A 25,121-nucleotide genomic window follows, 5' to 3' on the forward strand; every position below is an offset into this window, starting at 1 on the left:
CTAATTCTGCTTCAGATGGGGAATTAAAAGAAGACAAAACCTTTTCTGAGTGCATGACAACAGCTCCCTCTACTGCTTTTTCTAGGGTAAGTTCATACAAGGGTTTTTCATTGTGCAAAAAAGCCAAGGCATTTTGGATGGTCAGAGAGTCCCTCATTTGAAACTTGAACTATGTGATTGAATGGATAAGTAAACAAAAGCTTGGATAAACTTAATTTCTTAAGACTTGTTTATTTAGGCCTATGAACACTGCATTTTAGCCTTTGTGAGCTAGTCCTACAAGATCTGATTAAGGGAAAATGCTACGCTACCCGGATCAAAAAGAATTAGTTGTAATCTTGCTGCAAGGGATTTCCTCCCCAGAACAATGGAACTTCTCTGTTGGTCCCATTACTGTTGACCTTTAATGGAAGACAATCTTACTGGGCTACGAATGATAGCCAAAGAAGAAGACCGTTGACCTCCAGCTAGGCTAGAGTCCGGATGATAAGACACTTCAGTGCCTGAGAGGGGTAGTGTTCTGTATGCAAAAAGGGAATATGCAACAGGGAGCTGAAATAGAATCAAGACCAAATTTGCCTTCCAATCTGGATGTAATAATAATAATAATAATAATAATAATAATAATAATAATAATAATAATTTATTCCCCAGCCACTCTGGGCAGCTTCCAACAAAATATTAAAAATGCAATAAAACATCAGACATTAAAAACTTCCCTAAACACGACTGCCTTCAGATGTCTTCTAAAAGTCAGATAGTTGTTTATTTCCTTGACATCTGATGGGAGGGCATTCCACAGGGCGGGCGCCACTACCAAGAAGGCCCTCTGCCTGGCATGTTATTTTAGGAAATAGAAATCGGGTCAGGTCACCGTCACTTCTAAATGCAGACTGAATGAAATCTCTCCCCAAACTTTGTCTTGATTGAACAAAAATGTTTATTAAAATGTGTCTGTTTTGTGAAGAAATGTATACAAAACCAATGTGAATTTTCAGGCAGCTATTGTTGTTTAAATAGAAAATTGATACAGAAATGGGAAAGAGCAGAGTTACGAAGGAACAAGTGTAAAACTGCCATTGACCAGCAACAGAACAATCCGTGCATTTCTATGCATTTGTAGAGAATGAGAAAGTACATAGACTGTTTGCAAAGAGGACTGTGCATGTTAGCTCCATCAAGGAACCAAGAAGTTCATTATCATAGGCTGCAAGGTGTAAGCCCAATTTGAAGAGATTCCTGCATTAGTATTCCTATTAGGCTCCTGATTCTAGATTGCATAACTTTAAGATGTGCAGATCAAAACCTTTTGGGACATGATGCACGACGAGATAAAAAAATTGATAAGGGCATCACACAATAAAAAGGCAGAGGCATATCTACTAGGAATTCTTGATAAAGATATCCCAAAGGATAAAACTAACGTATTCTTATACGCGACAACAGCGGCAAGAGTTTTGATTGGTAGCTATTGGAAAAAGGATAGCATTCCAACAAAAAGAGAATGGCTGGGGAAACTTTGCGAGTATCTGGAGCTAGCGAAATTGACAGATTTAATAAGGAGAAAACCTAAAACTATAGTCATGAAGCAATGGGAGTGTTTAAATGATTACTTACAAAACCAGGGCTCGGCTACTAAAATCTGGTTGTGTTTAGAATAATCTTGTGTCTTATTTCTTTTCTTTATCTTCTTCTTGTTCTTTTCTTTTATATTTTACCTTTCATTTCTTTTCTTTATTGTGAATATTGTTGTGTAGAGGTGTAAATAATTGTAAATATGAGAAGAGGTAAAATGTTTTCTAATTTTCTCTTTGGTTACATGTACTTTCCTTTTTTTGTATATTTGTATTTTTTTTCTAATTTCTACTCAATAAAATTAATAATAAAAAAACTTTAATATGTGCAGGTTCAGAGAGAGAAAATTGAATTTGTCACCTGCATTTGTGGATTTGGAGAGGTACGGCAGTTTAAATTACAATCAGCGCTTTTTTTTCTGGGGGTATTCAAGGGTACGCAGTATTGACACCTTTCCCCCCTTAGAAGAAAAGCAGTAGTTAAATGTGTGGCTAAAACTTACTGTAACAACTTCATGGTGAGTACCGGCACCTTTTTTCTAGAAGAAATGCACTAATTACTCTTATTAGTTTGCTTATATTTATATCCCTTCTTTCTTCCATTAGGAAACTCAAGGTCAGGGCCGTCTTTACCTGGGGGTGCATGGGGTGCTGGGCACCCGGGTGCCGAATTCTGGGGGGCGCCAGGCCCCCACCACTGAAGCCGCCTAAGCTCTTAACTATCTACGTGTTATGAAATAATAAACAATTTTGAACAAGCTAGAAAACAAAATACATATATACCTAGGGATTACCGAAATGTATACCTACTGTTTCACTAAAGGACTTTTGACTTTGTGCGCTCATTTACCAAAGACACACCGCGCCAGCGGCGCTTGTCATTCACAACGGTGCCATGCATGTGAAATTAACTCTTACCATCATAATAAAAGTTAATTTGGGGGCTAAACTAAGTTTTGGGGGTGCTGGGCAGATCTTTGCACCCTGGCGGTGCGTATGCTAAAAACTGCGCTGTCCAAGGTAGTGTACATGTGGCTCCCAAGCAGTTACTCATCCAGGAATAACCTGCTTAGTGGTGGCCCTATGAACCTTCAGATCCGTTATCAACATCAGCAGCAGCAGCAGCACCACCACCAACAGCGTATATGGCAATTTACAAAGAATGCCATCTGCCCCCAAGTGCCCTTCAATATAGAAAACAGACTAAAGAGAGCCAAAAGAATAAAGGGCGTGAAATAGAGGTATAGATAGAGAACGGAAGAATATATTTTTGTTGCAATTCTGTGTGTTTAGATTTACTAATGCTAGAGCAGGGTTAGGGAACCTGTGGTCTCCGTAGTTGAAGTCCAACAACATCTGGAGGGCTACAGATTCCCTGTCCCTGCAGTAGGGACAGGTTACAATGGCGTGATGGAAATTGTGGGCTTTGAGGAGAGATTTAAAGCAAGCAGGAGACACAGATATTCTGGGAAGCAGCTCCATGCCTAAGTGGCAACAAGAGGGAAAGGATAGAGTTGTTTCAAGGCAGCAGAAGACCTTTAGACAGTGAAAGGTGCTTCAGCAGAATGAATGAAAGTTGCAGGCGTAAGATCAGAGAGAAAAGGGCAGCAAGGGTTTTGGTGGTAACGAAAAGAAGCTTGTGAAGGGTTAGGGAGCAGACAGGAAGCCAGGGTAGGGATTTCAGATTGTGCAACACCGGGTCTGAGGTGTATGTAGGCCTCCCATTATGGCTTTTGACAACTGAGATGTATATTTCAAGGAGACCCTATTTCTGTGACTGTAAGTTGTTTAAAACTGTTTTGAACATGGTGTTTTAATTGTTGTAACCCACTTAGAGTTGAGGGGTGGGTAATTAATTAATTAATTAATTAATTAATTAACAACCAACCACTACCACCTGTTGGCTTGTCCACCCTTCGCTTGTCTTAAGCACAGGTCTGAGCGGTTTTCCATTTGCCCTGGGAAAACCTGCTCTTTACCATGGAATTGGAGCAAACTTCCATCTGCAGAAAACCTGGTGGACGTATGCTCCGATTGAGCAGTAAAGAGCCGGTTTTCCCAGGGGAAAGTGTGGATGAGCCCTTAGTTTATCTGACTTGACTGCTCAAAGGAAAAGGAAAGAGAGAGCGAGAGAAAGGGTCCTTTGTGAGTCTCCTTGCCGATGTGTATTGGAAGACAGATCATGCGTATATTGCTTTATATGAACACTTCAGATCATAACGTTAGTGCTTTGAAGGCTGAAGGAGGAGGAGAAAAGCACCCCAAACCAAATATTGTAAGGGGCACAGATGCCCACAGGGATTGCATATTCCCATCCATTTCAATGGGATTTGTGTCAAGAGAATTGTATGCCCCCTCTTGCTTAATGAGTACAAATTAGTAATTATCCCAGTAGTAATTCAAGATGATTATTTGTAATTTATATGTAGGGAAATCCTGATGTTATATCAAATGCAGAAACCCTTATTTGCCAAACGCTTTCCTTTTTTGGCATTCTGAGCCCTCCGTTTTGGACAATGAGCATTCTTTTTGCCAGCATATAAATATGAACAGGTTTTCTGTATAAATTATATATTCTCTTTGGCAACCAGTCCTTGGCAGTTCCTAACAATTAGAAATATTAGTCATGACTACATAGAGGGAAGAGAACAGAGTCTGGGGCTTACAAATCTCCTCAGGGTCCAGAAATTGCTCTTGGCAGACTGAGCCGTAAGCCTTTTTTATCCACTCACATTATTCTGGTTTTCAAAACTGTCTGCATGAGTCAATGGGGCGTGCTTTGCTTCATGTGGGAAGGGACTGTGTGGATGATTTGTACAAAGCAGACTTCCCATTCTCCTCAGTAAGCTCTGCTGTGGGTTTTATTTTAAAATGGTTGTAGTTGCAGTTGTGCAGGACGCTTTACGTAAGACCACTGAGAACTCATGTTCGGCCATTTTGAAGCTTTGGTCTCTAAAGCTTCATTTCAACAATGTTATAGGATGGATATCCTGGATGCTAAGACTTCAGTACTATTATAATAATGGCTGCTGTGGCCTGTGCTTCCCTCTTCTGTGAGGGGAAAACTACAGTTCCCATCATTCTTTGAGGAAAGTCATACACTTTAAATGTGAATTGGATGTGCATCAAATGCATGGCGAGAGATGCCCAACTTCACCTGATCTTTTGCCTCCATATTATGTAAAGATAAAAAAATGTAACTCATCATCTTGACAGACTCGCATTTAAAGAGGGTCTCATTTCAGACCCTCCAAGTGTCCCTATTTTCAAAGAACAGTCCTGGATTTTCAGAAGGTATCCTGGTTTCTGATTCTTAAAAGGTAAAGGGACCCCTGACCATTAGGTCCAGTCGTGGCTGACTCTGGGGTTGTGGCGCTCATCTCGCTTTATTGGCCGAGGGAGCCGGCGTACAGCTTCCGGGTCATGTGGCCAGCATGACTAAGCCGCTTCTGGCGAACCAGAGCTGTGCACGGAAACACCGTTTACCTTCCCGCCGGAGCGGTACCTATTTATCTACTTGCACTTTGACGTGCTTTCAAACTGTTAGGTTGGCAGGAGCAGGGACCGAGCAATGGAGCTCACCCCGTTGCGGGGATTCGAACTGCCAACTTTCTGATCGGCAAGTCCTAGGCTCTGTGGTTTAACCCACAGCACCACCCGCGTCCCTTTGTTTCTGATTCTTAGGACATCCCTATTTTCATCAGAGAAATGTCGGAAGTTATGGAGTTATGTGAACCTCCCCCCCCCCCAAGCCAAGGAGATAAGTAACTATACAACCTTTAGAAGACACATGAAGTCAGCCCTGTTTAGGGAAGTTTTAAAATGTTTAATGTTTTATCATGTTTTTATATCTGTTGGTAGCCGCCCAGAGTGGCTGGGGCTACCCAGTCAGATGAGTGGGCTAACAACAACAACAACAACAACAACAACAACTGCTACTACTACTACTGTTACTACTACTATTGAATAAGACGTCCCTATTTTCATCAGATAAATGCTGGAAGGTATGTTATTTTATATTCATTCATTCAGTACCACATTTATATCCCCACCTCCTCTCCAAGGAGCTCAAGGTGGTGTAATTTTTTCTTCTCCTCCCAGTTTTATCCCCAGAAATTCTTCCATGGCTAGCATCCATCTTCTGCAATGTCTGTGTTTGGGAGTATTCTACTGATTTATTATAATACATTTTTTTCTAGATTAAGCAATCCATGACTATTGTAATTATGGAGCCCTCCTTTTATTGTTCTTTAGCACTAAACAGAGCGTCCACTTAAGAGAACAACAAAGGGCTCAGCTTGTTGGAAGAAGTAACTAATCCATACTAAATGATTTTTGTGAATGCCTCTTATTTCCAAATCAATTTTTACCACAGTACTTGCAATGTATTGCGCCGTAAGAGTTGCCAGATTCTGGATGTCATGAAGCAACATAAAATGACTTGGTGTATAGAAACATTTGTCTTTTTTTCTACACTGTTCCCAAGTAATCTAATGGCCAAATTCCAGTCAGAACTATTATTCTTGAATTTCCTTTGCCGTGAAAACAGGATGTGACAGTCTTCTCTTGTTATTAAGCTAATCTTTGAGTTGCTCATTGCTCTGGCATTACATATTGCAACGCTCCAGCTAATTAGCTGATTGTAGTCAGAGGTTGGAGACCAAGAAACTAGTCCCTAAGGTAGCCAGGTGTTAAATAACACGTATTAGAGCCAACACGTTGATTGCTTCTGAAGAAAGATGGGGAAACAATGCCGTTTGTGGAGCAGAGTTGTAATTTGTTCGGTCTTCTCCATCAAGCAAGTGGACTGCCTCCGAGCTCAGCTGCAGTCCTGAAAAGATCTCCTTCCAAATGGAGAGTACTATTGCAAGGAAAAACCGGTCTGATTTTAGTTAATTTAGATGTAAACAAGTGGAATCATTTATCATATCCTCTGGGGAAATGGAAAGGAATAGAAATTAAGGGATTGCCTTTCAGACACAGCTTGCTGGCTCTCAACCTCACCCAGGCATCGGTATTATTAATAAGATTTTCTTTCTAGATTGTGAGATGGTTTGGTCAGAGTGGATATACCCTGCTGTCATTGTACAGCGTGAAGCCAGTTCTGTACTCCAAGATGCAAAGGGGAGAGACAGATAGAAGAAGGCACTTTAAGCAAGCCAGTCTCTGTTTCTTTGACATCGTATATAGGGACTTTATATACAAATGAGTTTGTGAGTGCTTGGGAGAGCGCATAACACCAATTCTGAAAGGGGAAACCAGCTGTTATATGGAAGTGCTTCCCCCCTTCCTTCACGTATGGTATCTCCTGCTAGGAGGCTTGATATGGTTTGCCGTTGTGATAAACAACACCTCCTAACGCAGTTGTAACTCCTTAAGGCAGGGATAGCCGACATGTTGCCTTCCAGATGTTATGTACCACAACTCCCATGATCCATGGCCAATGACAATGATGGCTGGGGCTGATGGAAGTTGCAGTCCAAAACATCTGGAGGGCACCGTATTGTGTATCCTTGCCTTATTTCAGGAGGAAGGGTGGAGTACAAATTGCATTGGCAATTGCTGGTGATGGAGCAGTGTCCTCTGTCATACTTAAGGGAAGCAGGCTAGATTTGGGGGTACAGGGTAGAGGACATGACATACACAGCTCCATAGCTCAGCAGCAGAACATCTCCAGAAGGTCCCAGATTCAATCCCTGACATTTCCCAGTAGGGCTAGGAGAGAGTTCTGTCTGAAATCTGGAAAGCTGCTGATAGCGTAGAATAGACAATATCAAGCCAGATGGACCATTCATCTGCTTCAGTACAAGGCAGAGCCCCATGTTCCTCTCACATCTTGGAACTTCTCCCTTACTCCCCAGTGTCTGCTGCCTGAGGCAGTTGCCTTACACTGCCCAATGGTAGGGCTGCCCCTGTTTAATCCCTATCACTAGGAGCTGCCAAGCTGCCTGTTCAAGAATGGTGATCCATGGCTGCAGGTTTTGAAGCAAAGGGGATGGAGAGATTTGCTGGAGTCTCCAAAGACAAAGCTGGGGTGGGGAAGAGCAGCTCTTTCTCACCAGTTCCAGCATATGGCACAGAAAGTCCAGATAAATGCACTCAGCAACATGCATGTACTAACATGCACAATGCCCTCAATTCCCCCACTTTTGAAAAATTGTGGAAGACCCTGGAAGGTAGTTGCCAACCAGTGGTGACAATACTGAGATAGACAGACCTCAGCCCATCTCAGTTTATGAGTCATTACACATATACTCAGCATCATCCCTACTGACTCATAGCTGCTCTCCAGGCTTCCAGACAGGATCTCTCTCTCAACCCTACCTGGAGAAATTGGGGATTGAACCCAGGCTGTATGGAGGACCATGGTAGTGTTGATATTTAGGGTGAGCTGATCCAGACCCTGAGAGAGCTACAGTATCAAGAACTTCCACAGGGTTGCCCATAACTACACTAACCCACAAAAGCTTGTGCCATATTGAATTCCTTATTTGTTCAAGTGGCCTCGAGTCTCTTTCTTATATCTGTAAAAAATACCAAAAAAAGCAAAATCCTACCACATGCGTCTTATGGTGTCACTGTAACGTTGTGATGAGGAAAGCTGCATCCCCTCACAGAAGGAATTTTATCTTCTGTGCAACACTTATAGAAATCCTCTCCGGGTCTGGATCTGGTAGTTTTTCTGAGATTCTCCACCGTAGCATTGCAGTTTAAGGGTCATTGCTGCCCTGATATTTAGCCTAGCACAATTCCCACCTCCTGATTAAATTAAATGGATTGGATGGAATTGGTTTCATTGTTTAATCATATTTAGCCTGTTTCATGAAAAGACTGAGCATGTTCTCTTCCAGTGTTTGCTAATGCAAAGAGCAAACGGAATGCTTCCTCACCCCATCAGAGTGTTATTAACACCTGTCTATCTGACACCTGTCTATCTGTATACAGAAGCAGTGGCCAATTTTCCATTGTAGTCTAAAATCATAGTCTGGAAAACAGAAGCATATAAGAGCTAGCCTGAGCTTCAGTGACTGGAATCACTAGAGCCACACACCCTGTCTATTATAACATTTTGCTGGTTACTAGATGTTAGATGACACATTACATTATTCATGTGCATATTATGGGAGAAGATCAACTGTGCCTATCCTCACTCACAATGCAAACCCTTGCTATTTGTTTTACAAGGCACTGTATGTGTTGACCGGTCCTTTATAAATAAGGGATGCTAGCAGTCTGGAATCCGGCTAATGGCCCAATGAGGCCTTTGATGCAGCAGCACTTTGGAGGAGTGGGCAGCAGGAGAGCCAGCTTGGTCCTGCAACCATGGGTGCTCAGGGCTGTGGTTGCCATGCAGCATGCATGGCCCTGGCACCGAAATTTGTGGGTGCCCGGCCACTTCATGGGGAATTTTGTGGGTGCTCGGGCACCCAAGGCCCTAGGGAGTTGGCACCTATGGTGGGAAGTGAGATGCTGGCATCTGTGCTAATGGAGTGGCCCGTATCCATGCATTGGCCCTGGAAGTCTGTTTGTATGGGATGGAGGCAGATCAGGAAGAGTGTTGCTGGTAGCCCTTTCTTACCGACTCAGGGCTACGTATTATTTTTGTTCTGTAGATGATATGTTGCACCCTGTTCATCCAGACTATGGGACAGTACATCATTTCAATGGAATGAGCTACATTACAGTGGTGCCTTGCAAGACGAAAATAATCCGTTCTGTGATTCTCTTCGTCTAGCGGTTTTTTTGTCTTGCGAAGCAAGCCCATTGACGGATTAGCGGATTAGCACTATTAGCTGCTTTTAGCGGCTTATCGGCTTATTAGATCAGCTGATAAGCAGCTTAGCGGCTTAGAAAAAGGGGGGGGGAGGAAAAAAAACCCCGCAGGAACTCGCAAGACATTTTCGTCTTGCGAAGCAAGCCCATAGGAGATTCGTTTTGCGAAGCACCTCCAAAACGGAAAACCCTTTCGTCTAGCGAGTTTTCCGTCTTGCGAGGCATTCGTCTTGCGGGGCACCACTGTATTATTGTTATTGTTATTGTTATTGTTATTCTGCCATTCATCTGTAGATCTCAGGGCAGTTCACAACATAAAATTACAATATAAAAATCACAAAATACCTAATAAAAATAATAAGAAAAACAAACCAATAGCCCTCCCCCAGCACATTTAAAAGGGCACTGGATAAGGTCAAAGGTAACGGACCCCTGGACAGTTAAGTTTAGTCAAAGGCAACTATGGGGTTGCGGCGCTCATCTCTCTTTCAAGCTGAGGGAGCAGGCGCTTGTCCACAGACAACTTTCCGGGTCATGTGCCCAGCATGACTAAACCGCTTCTGGCACAATGGAACACCGTGACGGAACCAGAGCGCATGGAAATGCTGTTTACCTTCCTGCTGCAACGGTACCTATTTAGCTACTTGCACTGGCGTGCTTTTGAACTGTTAGGTTGGCAGGAGCTGGGACAGAGCAACGGGAGCTCACCCCGTTGTGGGGATTCAAACTTTCTGATAGGCAAGCCCAAGAGGCTCAATGGCTTAGACCACAGCGCCAGGATATCAATCAGCTAGAAGACCTGGTTGAAGAGTTTTTGGCCTGGCGCCTAAAGGTGTATAATGAAGGCACTAGGTGGGCCTCCCTGAGGAGAGCATTCACAAATGGGGAGCCGCTCTAGAAAAGGCCCATTCTCATGTTGCCAACCTCCGGACCTCTTGTGGAGGAGAAACATAAAGAAGGGCCTCAGAGGATGATCTCGGGGTCCAGTTAGGTTCATTTGGAGAGAGGCAGTCCTCATGATAACTTTGCGCTATCTGTGCTATGACTTGGATGCTTTGCTGGGTGCAACACTGGTGCAATATGAACTATTATCTTCCCCGCTGCAGCGAAAGCCCAGTCAGACTGTATGATTCACTGAGAAACCCTCTTAAATCTGCAGGGAACTCTCAATATGGGTTCCCATCGCCTCCCAGAGGCTTATTAAACTAGATACAAACCTCCTGGAGACAAGTCATGGGCATGTCCTTTATTACAAGTCACAAGGGATTTGCTCAGGGGAGTCTGACATTTTCCAGAATGTTTGATACTTGCAAGACAAGCACACATTTTAATTACAAACAATTTCTTCCTTGGCACCGTACCATCTGTTTGAGTGACTCTTATTCCCCCTCTCCTGGTAGTGAGGAAGTATTTTCCTGCTTTATTAGCCTCTTATTAAAGCTTCACTAAACACCGGCTTGCTTGCTTGCTTACTTGCTTGAGAAATATAAAGGCCTCATTTACCTTTTACAGAAACAAAAACTGAAATTATTGATTACCTGTTTCCTCCGGGACACATTGTTAAACTGCTTCACTTCCAAGCCAGAGAAACTGCACAAAGCAGAAAATCCCCCTGAAAATGTAAAAAGGTCAATGGTGCATTTGATGACATGTGTGCTTATGAAGCCACATAATTCATCATTTGTTACGACAGAGCTTTCTCCTGAGGGGCTGTGCGTTTGCCAATAAATATACCATATGCTTGATTCTGCATGGAGATTTTGTTATTTTTTTTTTAAGTTACCTTCCCTAATCATTAAAGGAATCTCATGAGAACTATGAGCAAAATGCACCAAACCCACCAGGATTCTCTGGACCTGTAACGCCGGCGGGTTAGAGGGTGAAGTCATGTCTTTGTCAGAGCTCAGTTGCTCAGTAAAATGTGTACAATTAAATATTTCACTTGCACTCTTTCTTTGAGTCCAGCCAAGATCCTGAGGAAGTTGGAGAGAAGATATTACTCTTCCAAATGTATCTGAAGAAGGTCCCTTAGGATGTCCCTATTTTCATCGGAGAAATGTTGGAGGGTATGGAGTTATCTGACCCTCCCGCTGAGAACATCTAAAGGCAGCCCTGTATAGGGAAGGTATTTTTTATAAAAAAAATGTTTTATTATGTTTTTATATATGTTGGAAGCCGCCCAGAGTGGCTGGGGCAACCCAGTCAAGTGGGCGGGGTATAATATTGAACATTATCATTATGGGTGGGATTCAGCTACTGAAACCCACCAGCAGAGGCACTTATAGATGTGCAAAGGGCTCCCCCCCGCACAACCCCAAATCGGTACAGGGGGATTGGAAGACTCCCCAGAGCAGTGTGCGGGGGCAGAAGAGGGCAGGTTGATCCATTTTTGTTGTTTAGTCACGTCTGACTCTTCATGACCCCATGGACCAGAGCACGCCAGGCACTCCTGTCTTCCACTGCACTTCTGAACAAGGCTTGTTTTCAAATATGAAAACATAGCAGCATTAAAACCAGCGAAAGCAGGGGGAAACCTTTAAAACTGCAGAATTCAAGAACTGAACACCTTCTGGAATATTTAAAAATGAGTTTCAACAGCCATCTAAACACAAAGAGCTGGTCTGATCTCCCTGGAGGAAGTATTCTATACCGCAAATAAGGCCTTGGATGTGGAAATACCAACAAAATCTTTGCTAGAGATGGGCCAGAGAGCAAGGGCTCCCATCAGGCAGTTTCATATGGCTGTACTTAAGATAAACTTTAAAGTCCTAATTGGCTGATTTCTGTGGTAAGACAGCTGAGGGACCAAGCATGTTTTGCTGAGCTTCCACATTTCAAGCTGTGCTTCAGAGTGCCTAAGGATAAAAAGAACCTCTCAGGAATCTGGTTGACCCCATTGGAAGGTAGAGGGTTGCCATTTCCAGCTTAAGCTCCCTCATTAATTGTGCTAATGAGCTGTAATTCTGCAGCTCCTCAAGGGCCTGAGGCCTCTTCCACACCACGGCCAAGCAACCTGCAGTGTGATCTGTCCTCTACCTCAGATGCAGCTGAGGAGAATTATACTTCCACTATTAAAAGCAGTGGGTTGCATTGAACTAAATTTTACTCAGAACAGACTGACTGAAATTAAGGGTTCTAAGTGAGTCATCACTATTCTTCAACATCGTTGTACTGGTCATTTTGTTCAGATGCCCGATTACCGTCTTCCAAAGCAACTACTCTCTTCCGAACTTAAAAATGGAAAGCGTAATGCTAATGGTCAACAAATAAGGTTTAAAGACTCTCTCATGGCAAATCTAAAAAAAATGTAGTATAAACACTGACAACTGGGAAACACTGGTCTGCGAGAGCTCCACTTGGAGAACAGCCTTTAGCAAAGGTATCATGGACTTTGAAGATGCTCAAACTCAGGATGAAAGGGAGAAACACGCTAAGAGGAAGGCACATTTGGGAAACCCTCACCGTGATCAACTCCTGCCCAGAACCCTACGTCCCCACCGTGGAAGGATTTGTGGATCCAGAATTGGCCTCCACAGTCACTTACGGACTCACTGTTAAAACTGTGTTCATGGAAGACAATCTTACTTGGCTACAAGTGATCACTGAAGAAGAAGAAGAAGAAGAAGAAGAAGAAGAAGAAGAAGAAGAAGAGGAATTCATTTCAATGGGTCTAACTCAGAGGAGTACTTACATTTAATGCAACCCAATGTCAGAAGATTTAAAACAAAATAAATAAAAGTGAATGCATTGAAGAATATGGTGGATATGATAAACCACCATCTGGGAGAAGTTGCAGTGAGGCTGGCACAAAAGTAAAGGAAGGTGATTCCAAAACAAATGCTTAATGAGTCCTGCAGGTTGATAACATGGTTCTGCATGAAAAACCCTCAGACTTGGAGAAACACATTTGCCAAAACAATATACAAATGGTTGGGCTACCAGAGAGCTGAGAATATGGGTACCCCACAACTTTTGTTATCTTCTTAATTGCATGGAATTTTTGATTTACTTCCTGATTGTGAATTAAACTTCCAAAGGTCTCATGAATCTCCTATCCTACCACCATGGGAAGGAGGCCACCCTTGTACATTTCTTGTAAAATTCATCTAGTTCCCCACCTAGGAACATACCCTCAGACATGATGCAAGAGAGAAGGAAATATTTCGGTGGAAGATCTGATATCCCCTAACCACCCAAAAGAGGTGGGTGCTTTTAGGAATACCCCAGATGGTGAGAAACAAACAACAATAACAAACTGCATAATTTTATATTTCCAGCAATATTTTGTTTTTAACATTTGGACATTTAATAAGGACCTTCTGTGATACAACATTAGCTAAGGATTTCCTGACAATTAGCTAAGGATTTCCTGACAATTAGCTAAGGATTTCCTGATATTAGCTTTACTATGACTGCACCCAAAAGGGACGCGGGTGGCGCTGTGGGTTAAACCACAGAGCCTAGGACTTGCAGATCAGAAGGTCAGCAGTTCGAATCCCCGCGACGGGGTGAGCTCCCATTGCTCGGTCCCTGCTCCTGCCAACCTAGCAGTTCAAAAGCATGTCAAAGTGCAAGTAGATAAATAGGTTTATCTACAGCAGGAAGGTAAACAGCGTTTCCGTGTGCTGCTCTGGTTCACCAGAAGTGGCTTAGACATGCTGGCCACATGACCTGGAAGCTGTACGCCGGCTCCCTCAGCCAATAAAGGAAGATGAGCGCCGCAAGCCCAGAGTCAGTCACGACTGGACCTAATGGTCAGGGGTCCCTTTACCTTTACCTATGACTGCACCCAGGTAAACAGTGATACACAGTTACACAATAGTAATTTCTTATGAAGATGGGACTTTATGCTGCATCTCACCATGAAGACTGCTCAGACAGACTTGAGACATTACTCTCCTTTTGCCTGGAATTCCCCTTCTTACTTTTTCGTCTCCCCGCGCCACCATATCTCAACTCCTTTTTCAGTTCCTCCCTTTTGCTTTTAATATACGAATTAGGAGTGGGAGTCTGTTGTTCAAATGGCAGGCATTTATACTCTACCCTTTAGCTAAAAAGGCTCTAGAGCAGCTTACAAAAATCAGTACTAATCGGTATCGTTTATGTTTCATAATCTCCCTTTCCCCTTTCTTCGGACCACCAATGTACTCCCCTTCTCGCATTCTTTTTTGGACCCTATCTGTCAAAATCTTCAGTCATTTAAAAACTAGAAAGTTAAATAATAATAATAATAAAAATCAGTACCTTCCATGCGTTTAACAATTATGTTTTGCAAAATTATAAAGAACACACATTTCTTCGTCTTTTTTTTTAAAATCTAAACTAAAACAAGTTTCCTTGCATTTGCTGAAAACTTTTCACAGCATCGTCTGAATGATCTCAGCGAGCATTTCAATTTCAAATACTCTGATTAATTCTCCTTTTAGTTAAATATTTTTATTTACTTACTTTATTTTTTTTGGGGGGGAGCAGCTGCCCCCCCTGGCTATGCCCATTGTACCCAGCAATGGAATTTCCCCCCATCGCCCTGTTGCATCCCCTAAATCTGTCTTAGGGGTTCCCACAATCCTCTGGAGCAGATGTGGGATGGGTGACAAGGCATGCGTGGAAATGGGGCTACCTTTGAAGGTGGCCCGGAAACTACAACTAATCCAGAATGCAGCAGCTAGACTGGTGACCGGGAGCAGCCACCGAGACCATACAACGCTGGTCATGAAAGGCCTGCATTGGCTCCCAGTACGTTTCTGGACACAATTCAAAGTGTTGGTGCTGACCTTTAAAGCTCTAAACGGCCTCGGCCCAGTAGACCTTGAAGGAGTGTCTCCACCCCCATCGTTCAGCCTGGACACTGAGGTCCAGCGCCAAGGGCCTTCTAGCGGTTCCCTCGCTGCAAGAAGCCAAATTATAGGGCACCAGGCAGAGGGCTTTCTCGGTAGTTGCGCCACCCTGTGGAATGCCCTCCCACCAGATGTCAAAGAGAACAGCAACTACCAGACTTTTAGAAGACATCTGAAGGCAGCCCTGTTTAGGGAAGCTTTGAATGTTTGATGGACTATTGTATTTTAATATTTTGTTGGAAGCTACCCAGAGTGGCTGTGGAAACCCAGCCAGATGGGGTATAAATAAATAATAATAATAATTATATAAAATCTTGTTGCACCAGTAATCTTTGAACAGATGGCCAAGTTGAATACTGCCCCATACCTTTAAAGCACATCCACACCTCAAATAACCCTGAGAGCTGTAATTGACTCCCCAGAGAACTACAATTCCCAACACCCCTAACAAATTACATCCCAGGATTCTTGGGAGGGCCATAAAGATATGGCGTGTACATAGTATTGGTGACTCTATTTCTGCTCCATTTTGTTGGCATTCACCACCTGTGGTGGCAGTTAGAGGGAGCTATACATAAGCAAGACAATTTGTTCCGCATTTCAGGGCAAATTTGCCCTGGGTTTTCACCAAAATACAGTGGTACTTTAGAAGTTGAACGGAATCCATTCCGGAAGTCCATTGGACTTCCAAAACGTTCAGAAACCAAGGTGCGGCTTCTGATTGGCTGCAGGAACCTCCTGCAGCCAATCGGAAGCCACGGAAGCCCTGTCGGACGTTCGGGTTCCAAAGAACGTTTGCAAACCAGAACACTCACTTCTGAATTTGCAGTGTTTGGGAGCCAAAATGTTAGACTCGCAAGGCGTTCAGGATCCAAGGTACAACTGTACAGTGGATGCTCGTCTGCGCACACGCGGGTTGTGATTCGGTGCTTCTGCACATGCAGAAAGGCGATTTAGTGCTTCTGCGTATGTGCGACCGCCAAAACCCGGAAGTAAACCATACTTCTGGGTTCTGGCGTGTCCGTAACCCGAAAAAACGCAACCTGAAGCATCTGTAACCCGAGGTATGACTGTACTGAGATTCAACACAATCAACACAACAACTGGATTATACGTTTTGGCACGGAAGGGTTTTAATTTAACATATTTAAAAGAACACAAAGCTGGAGGCCTGAACCGTAATTTACTCCAAGGTTATGTAGAAGAACTTAACTACACAAATTACAAACGATGTGATTAGCAAAGATTAAATGCTGGCAGCGGGGTAGGGGGCTAAGCCTTCTCTCCCCAGCTGCGATCTCAGTTAAAAACCATCTCGTGCCTCAATTAACATTAGGAAAATAGTGAATTCCAATGGGACGGCTTTCCCAATGCTAATTGGCACATGGTGAGAGTGGGAGGTATTTTACTGAGGCCTTGGCTGGAAGGCTTAAATCTTCCCGTGTACTGTGGGGCCAGTGACTTTGGCCTTTCTGTGCCTGGTACTTAACTTTTGAAAAAGAAAAATAAATGTCCTGATTGTGTGGGACTGGTAGACACACCAGTGCCACACGATGTTGGGTCCCTGCAGATGCCTTGCGTCTCCTTCCTTCTGTGAGGAGGGAGCTGAAAGAAAGTTTCACGCAACACACACTCAGTCCTTCCCAGCGAAGGCCCACGAATGTCTCTGATGATATATATCAGTCCAGGGACAACACAGGACATAACGGTGGAGGGAAGGAAAGGAAAGAAGGGGAAGCAGCTGAGGAAAAAAAGGAAGTGGATTCCCCACATCTCTTCCCTGCAGCCACAGCTGCTACTGTTTATTAGCCAACAAAGCATCTGTTTTGATTTTGCTATAAATTACTGACAATTCATTAAAAAAAACCCAACACACACACACACACCATGGCATTCACCAAATATCTCAACCGTAATAAACATTTGTTTAATTTGCTTTTTAGGTTTGAACTGATTTTGTAACACAAAGCCTTTCTATATGGCCTCAGGTTCTCTTTTTTGAAGCAAAGGAGAAGTGGGGAGGGTGGGGGGAAAGCCTTGATATATCATGTTGTTGGCAGGAAAATAAGTATTACTGTAGAGGGAAAGAATTTATAGAGAGTCATGTAAAACAAATGGTTCATAAACCTTTGGTGCATGGAGCAGTGAGTGATGAGCATTTTTACTGGTTTGCAACCAAACTAGGATGCCATAAAATAGAGGCAGGAAGGCATTTGTGCTGTGGAGCCACTTTCAGTCAACGGTACGGTGCCTTTTCCCACATCCTGACGAAAGACCGCAAGCCAAAGGTGCTCCAGACATAATTTCCTCTTCATACCATGTTCTTTTATTGCTAAACGCCGTAGACACAATAAACACTGAGCAATCTCTTATCTAGCTGAGGGATAATAATAATAATAATAATAAATTTTATTTATATCCCGCCCTCCCCAGCCGAAGCCGGGCTCAGGGCGGCTAACAACAATAAAACAGTATAAAAGTATAACATAAACAACACTCTAAAATCATTCATTGTAAAATTAATTAATTCAGGCCACTGGCAACCATTGGGCCAGAGCTCCACGAAGATTGCCGAGGGAGGGAGTCAGGCTGTGCCCTGGCCAAAGGCCTGGCGGAACAACTCTGTCTTGCAGGCCCTGCGGAAAGATGTCAAGTCCCGCAGGGCCCTGGTCTCTTGTGACAGAGTGTTCCACCAGATCGGAGCCACAGCCGAAAAAGCCCTGGCTCTAGTTGAGGCCAGCCTAACTTCTCTGTGGCCTGGGACCTTCAAGATGTTTTTATTTGAAGACCGTAAGTTTCTCTGTGGGGCATACCAGGAGAGGCGGTCCCGTAGGTACGAGGGTCCTAGGCCGTATAGGGCTTTAAAGGTTAAAACCAGCACCTTAAATCTGATCCTGTACTCCACCGGGAGCCAGTGCAGCTGGTGTAGCACCGGATGAATGTGATCTCGCAGCGAAGACCCCATAAGGAGTCTCGCCGCGGCATTCTGCACCCGCTGGAGTTTCTGGGTCAGTCTCAAGGGCAGCCCCACGTAGAGCGAGTTACAATAATCCAATCTGGAGGTGACCGTCGCATGGATCACAGTGGCCAGGTCAGGGCGAGAGAGGTAAGGAGCCAACTGCTTAGCTTGGCGGAGATGGAAAAATGCCGCCTTTGTTATAGCTGCAATCTGCGCCTCCATGGAAAGGGAGGCGTCGAAGATTACACCCAAACTCTTAACAGACGGTGCTGGCACTAATTGCGCCCCCGCAAGAGATGGGAGTTGCCCCCCCAATCCCATATCGCCCCGCCCTAGCCACAGGACCTCTGTCTTCGAAGGATTTAGCTTCAACCGGCTCCCACGTAACCATCCAGCCACAGCTTCCAAACATCTGGTCAGTGTGTCTGGGGCCGAGTCAGGATGGCCATCCATCAACAGATAGAGTTGGGTGTCATCGGCATACTGATGGCAACCCAGCCCAAAACTCCGGACAAGCTGGGCGAGGGGGCGCATAAAGATGTTGAAAAGCATCGGGGAGAGTATCGCACCCTGAGGTACTCCACACACCAAGGAGTGGCGCGATGACAATTCCCCCCCAAGCGCCACCCTCTGTCCCCGACCAGAGAGAAACGAGCGCAGCCATTGAAGGACTGTGCCCTGGATCCCCACGTCGGCAAGGCGGTGGTCCAGAAGTTCGTGATCGACCATGTCGAAAGCTGCTGATAGATCTAGAAGAATCAGCAGCCCCGACCCGCCTCGATCCAGCTGTCTACGAAGATCATCTGTTAGGGCGACCAGAGCCGTCTCGGTCCCATGACCAGTGCGGAAGCCGGACTGGAATGGATCCAAAGCCGATGAGGAAGCTGTGACCCTGCAGATGTTCTGAGGGACTCCAGGGCCCGTCTGCTAAAGCGTGCATGGTCAACAGCTAGGGATGATGGGTGTGGTAGTTCAGCAACACTTGGAGAGACACAGTTCCTTCGCCCTTGCATTCTCCTTCATACAAACAGAATCTGAATAATAATAATAACAACAATAATACAGTGGTACCTCGGGTTAAGAACTGAATTCGTTCCAGAGGTCCGTTCTTAACCTGAAACTGTTCTTAACCTGAGGTACCACTTTAGCTAATGGGGCCTCCCACTGCCGCTGCACAATTTCTGTTCTCATCCTGAAGCAAAGTTCTTAACCTGAAGCATGATTTCTGGGTTAGCGGAGCCTGTAACCTGAAGCGTATGTAACCTGAAGCATATGTAACCTGAGGTACCACTGTAAATGCCACTTTAGCTAATGGGGCCTCCTGCTGCCGCTGGAGCACGGAGTCTGTAACCTGAAGCGCCTGTAACCCGAGGTATAATAATAATAATAATAATAATAATAATAATAATAATAATAATAATAATAATGGTTGTTTTTACCCTTCCTTCACAAGGTGCCCGGGGGTTACAGCAATTTAAAACTCCAGTATTAAAGCAAGTTTTCAAAAAAATAAAATAAAAATGGGACACACACACACACACACACACTCTCTCTATCAAAGGTCAGGGTAAAGAGATCATACCCTCCAACATTCCTCAGCTGAAAATAGGGACATTTCTCACTCCTCTCCAAGTGACCCTCCTTGACCTCCCCTCCATTTTGTCCCCCTGCCCTGCAAAGCATTTCCTGTCAGAAGACGGGCGAGTGCCGCCACCAGAAACCCAACGAGACACAGCACAGTCCTGAGAAAAACCCTTAATCCTGATTTCATTTTATTCTTCGATAGATTTACAAAAGGGAAAACGTGCACCAATAAATACATTTTAGAAAGGGACAAGATTAGACGCAGACACACAAAGCATTTTTAAAAATAAATGAACAAAGGCTCCTTGCACTCTGCTCCACTCCCTCTTTCTTCCCTCCCAGGGTGGCCCTGCCCCCTGCCCCCTGCCTGCACCTGAGAGCTGACATGGCAGCAGTTCTCCTCCTCCTCCTCCTTCTTGCCTGCCCTCCAGCAGCCACTACAAGCTGCCTAAGGGAGTAGGCTGTAGTGGTGGCCATGGAGAGGCCACAGAGAGGCAACAGGATATTTCCTTCCCACCACTATTGCCGCTGCCGCTCAGGACAGGCGCCAGCTCCTCCTCCTGGGGCTTGGCAGAAGCAGCACTGGCAGGGGAAAGAGGGACATTCCGGGATCAAATCAGAAGCTGGGATGGCTTTGGGTGTTCCTGGAGAATAGGGACACTTGGAGGACATGAGAAGTGAATCTTCAGCATATGATACAAACTATTCAAGGAAGGTGCCAGGTGTACCTCTTTGGGGAAGGAATGCCACAACCTGGACGTTGTTGCAGGGAATGCCCTCTCCTGGACTTTTATTCCCAAACCTTTTGAGGGTGATGGAACTACCTGGATGGCTCCTTCTGCTGATCTTCACACCTGAAAGGGTCTTGAGCTGCCGTCTTTTGGATACTTAGGGTCTAGGTTGCTCAGAGTTTTGAATGCAAAGGTGAGCGCCCAGGAATGAACTGGCAAAGAATATTGCTGTTTTAAAACAGAGGTAACATGATTTCTAAATGGAACGCCAGCCAGCAATCTGGCTGCTGTTCCTTTTTGGACTGGGCGAAGTTTCCGAGAATGTAGTAACTTCAGGAAACGCTCATGTGGTCAATTCATGTTTATTTTGGAATGGTCTGTTTAGCTGCACTCACTCACAGCCACTATGCTTGAGTAGTACAAATATGCAAATGCTAAAGGTGGCAGGATTTTGTGGCTGAAAACCCATCCTGATTTTAGGAAGTGCCGGGAACTGTTTTCATTCTCTTTGCTAAAGGCCAGAAAAAACAGTCTGAGTGGCAGGTGTTTGCCTAGGTGTATTACCAGGATGGCTTTTTTTAAAAAAAGACAGGCTAGATATAGCACTATTAAAATGGAAACCTCAATAGCAAGCCTCTTCAAGCTATACTGAGGATGGCCTTACCAGAGAGTGTTCTTCTTCCCACCCACCCAACCAGAAAGTGCGGCTGGGAGTTAGGAGCCACCACAACCTATGAACAAATTCATGCAAGCTTCGGATTTTACTAATATTTGTGGGATTAGAATGTAGCCTGCTTTACAAAGGTAAGGATCACATCCGTCGCTCTTCACACTTTTCCCATTGACCCAACTCCCCTGTAAAGTTCCTTGCGGGATTCCCCACCCCAGCCTATCACATACCCTCCGATGTAATAATAATAATTTTCATACCCCGCCCATCTGGCTGGGTTTCCCCAGCCACTCTGGGCGGCTCACAGCATATAACAGAACATACTAAAACATCAAACATTAAAACTTCCCAATACAGGGCTGCCTTCAGGTGTCTACTAAAAATTGGGGAATTCTTTATCGCCTTGACATCTGAAGGGAGGGCACCACTACCAAGAAGGCCCTCTGCCTAGTTCCTTGTAACCTCACTTCTCGCAGTGAGCGAACCAGCAGAAGACTCTCAGAGGAGAACCTCAGTGTCCAGGATGAACGATGGGGGACAATGTTTGAAACCCTACCTATTCCCAGCTTTGTTGGAGAGTCACTTTTAGAGCATCAATTCTATTAGTTATTTCTTATACACTGGACGCTCGGGTTGCGAATGTGATCCGTGTGGGAGGCCATTCACAACCCGCAGCGTTCGCAACCCGCAGCACTGCGTCTGTGCACGCTTGGCTTGCGATTCGGCGCTTCTGCACATGCGCGACTGCTGAAACCCGGAAGTAACCCGTTACAGTACTTCCGGGTTTTAGCGCGTCCGTAACCTGAAAAAATGCAACATGAAGCTTCTGTAACCCGAGGTATGACTGTATTCTCTCCTGAAGCAGTTCACATCAATTTCTTAAAAATATATATTTTATTTGTTTGTTTTTTGCTATTTAAAGGGAGATCCATTTTTCAAGGCCAAAACGACCTGTCATTTCCATTTGGAGATGACCTGATTTTCCCCCTGCCTGGGTTTTTGCTTTGGTAGCAAGCAGCAGCTCTTGCTTCTTCACTAGGAGTAGTCAACATGTTACCCTCCAGATATTGCACTCCAGCTCCCATGATCCCTAACCACTGGCCATGTTGGATGAGGTTGATGGAAGCTGGAATCCAAAAATAGCTTTCTGATGGTAAGAGCTGTTCAAGAGTGGAACACACTTTCTTGGAAGGTGATGGCCTCTCCTTCATTGGAGGTTTTCAAGCAGAGGTTGGGTGGCCATCTGTCATGGATGCTTGAGCTGAGATTCTTTAAGAAAGAAATTTTGTATCTGTGGATTGCTAGCACAATCCAATATTGTGCTTGTCCATATAATCTTGCTTTGTAACAGTCGCTGCTTACTGCAACCACTATTAAGCTATAAGATCAACTATCCTGTAATATTACATATGGTATGTATAGCTGTTTATGGTTTTTTATATTAATTTTGCTGTAAAAATGTGTGAGATTATGATATTGTATTTATTTGCATTACCTAGAGCAGTGTTTCCCAAACTTTTTTGGGCAACGGCACACCTGTTTACAAAAAAAAAATCTCGCGGCACACCACCATTAAAGCCCCGCCCCATGACGTCAGCGCGCAGCGATCGCGCACGCGCAGGCTGAGCAGCGATGGGATGTGGTAGCAGCGGCGGCACACGAAGTCCCCCAGGCAGCGGAGCAGCTCGCCCGTCGAAGCCTGCACGATCACCCGCCGCGGGGAGCCAGGGGTGGCGGCGCGGTTGCCGGGCAATAGCGAGCGGCGATGGGGCTAGCCGGAGAAGAGAGGGCGAGCCCCCTCTGCTCCGGCCCTAAAAAGGGTAAGCCACGCCCCCTCCAGCCAGCCGATTGGCTGGCCAGGAGGCGTGGCCGGATGGGATTCCCCTGCTCTCGCGGGGGCTGGGATGGGATTCCCCCTCACGTGGGGGCGGATGGGATTCCCCGCTCACTAGCGAGCGGATGCGCAGGCCCGGTAGCGAGCGGCGATGGTGGGAGCTCGCTCGCTCGCAGCCCCGCATGTGCTCGCTGCCGCCGCCCCGCCTCTCACCGCCCGACTTGGCCGCCTCCACGCGGAACACAAGGCAAAGTTCCACGGCACACTACTGTGCCGCGGAACAGCGGTTGGGAAACGCTGACCTAGAGCCTGTTCTACTGATGAAGCCTAGGATGGCGAAACAAAGCTAATATTCCAGAAACCCTTGTCTTAGACTCTGTGAAAGGATTCTGTGGAACTGTAACAACCCTTCATGTGGACTATTGGACTCTATGAACAGACAGGTGGAATAGACACTTATACATGTATGGACCTTATGCATGAACTGACTAGAGAATGAACTGATCCACTGGGTCTTCTGCTTTTTTCGTTGAACTTTATGAGACTTCCGTTGAAATCTACAATTTGATACAATGAATAGATTACCTTATTTATTCAAAAGTACAGCTGGTTATGTCTTGTGTGTTTATTAGCTGAGATTCCTACATTGCAGGGGGTTGGACTAGATGACCCTTGGGGTCCCTTCCAACTCTACAATTCTATGATTCTGTTATTTAGTCATTTCATTCACAGACACCCCCTTCCCAATATTTGCCTCTCTTTCACCAGCGTAGGCATCTGTTCTCAAATATGATGCAACTAACCATTGTCTGTAATATAAAAACAGTTCTCCTTTTCCAGTAAGTGCCAGGCTATGTTTGTGTGTCTGAATCTAGGTCTTGCCATCTGTTTCATCAGCAAAGCCAGCCTCCCTATTAATAGCCCATACAAGGAGAAGAGAATGAGAGTGGGAGACTAGAGGAGACTGTTTGGAGGTTTCAGAAAACGGGATCGATCGGCAGCCTCCACTATCCACACATCACCTTTTGCTGATGTGTGGAGAATTCGGAGCAGTACCTGAGTACTGGATAGAGAAAGGGCGAGTGTTTATATTTTATAACCCACATTTTCACAAAATATTTCAAGGCAGCTTACAGCATATAAAATGCAGCCTGTGTATATCTATACAACATAATGAAAAACATTTTTAAAAATAAGTAAATACTGGTTGGTCAAAATAAAAACTAAAGAGTATAGTTTGCAAAAGACATCTACAAGGCCGGGATGGGTTCGGACAAACCTCTACAAGCAAGGAGTTTCGTAGGCAGAGCCTGCCATGCTGAAAGCTTAGTTTTTAGTGTATACTTATAACCTTATAAACGCCATCTCCAACTCCTCAGAAGATTCCATCAATGGTGTCTCCAAAAATTGTTACACATCACTTGGGAAGACAGGAGAACTAATGCTAGTGTACTGGAAGAAGCAAAGATCACCTGTGTTGAAGCAATGATTCTTCAACATCAACTTGGTTGGACTGGTCATGTTGTGCGGATGCCTGATTACCATCTTCCAAAGCAACTACTCTATTCTGAACTTAAAAATGGAAAGCGTAATGCTGGTGGTCAACAAAAGAGGTTTAAAGACTCTCTCAAGGCAAATAAAAAAAAAAGTAGTATAAACACTGACAATTGGGAAACACTGGCTTGCGAGTGCTACAATAGGAGAACAGCCTTTACCAAAGGTGTCATGGGCTTTGAAGATGCTCGAACTCAGGACGCAAGGGAGAAACGTGCTAAGAGGAAGGCACGCTTGGCAAACCCTCACCATGATCAGCTCCTGCCTGGAAACCTGTGTCCCCACTGTGCAAGGATGTGTGGATCCAGAATTGGCCTCCACAGCCATTTACGGACTCACTGTTAAGACTGTGCTCATGGAAGACAATCTTACTCAGCTACGAGTGATCACCAAAGAAGAAGAAGAAGAAGAAGAAGAAGAAGAAGAAGAAGAAGAAGAAGAAGAAGAGGAATTTATTTCAATGGGTCTAACTCAATCAAATCTCAGCAAACCAAGTGTCCCTATTTTCCAGGGACAGTCCCGTATTTACAGAAGCCGCCCTGGTTTCCGATTTGATCCTGAAATGTCCTGATTTTCCTTAGGATGTCCAACCTAGCCAACACCAG

At 44.7% G+C, this 25,121-nt stretch overlaps 1 long non-coding RNA gene across 1 annotated transcript; it reads left to right on the forward strand.

The window, feature by feature from the left end:
- The first annotated feature begins 10 nt into the window (after positions 1–10).
- Positions 11–23,767, forward strand: LOC310688368. Its single transcript, XR_014516900.1, has 3 exons — positions 11–86; positions 1,907–1,957; positions 23,269–23,767. It is a non-coding gene; the product is annotated as an uncharacterized lncRNA (long non-coding RNA).
- The last annotated feature ends 1,354 nt before the right edge of the window (positions 23,768–25,121 follow it).

The sequence above is a fragment of the Podarcis liolepis genome (assembly GCF_965112155.1).
Source record: "Podarcis liolepis genome assembly, chromosome: 11".
Taxonomy (NCBI): Eukaryota; Metazoa; Chordata; class Lepidosauria; order Squamata; family Lacertidae; genus Podarcis; species Podarcis liolepis.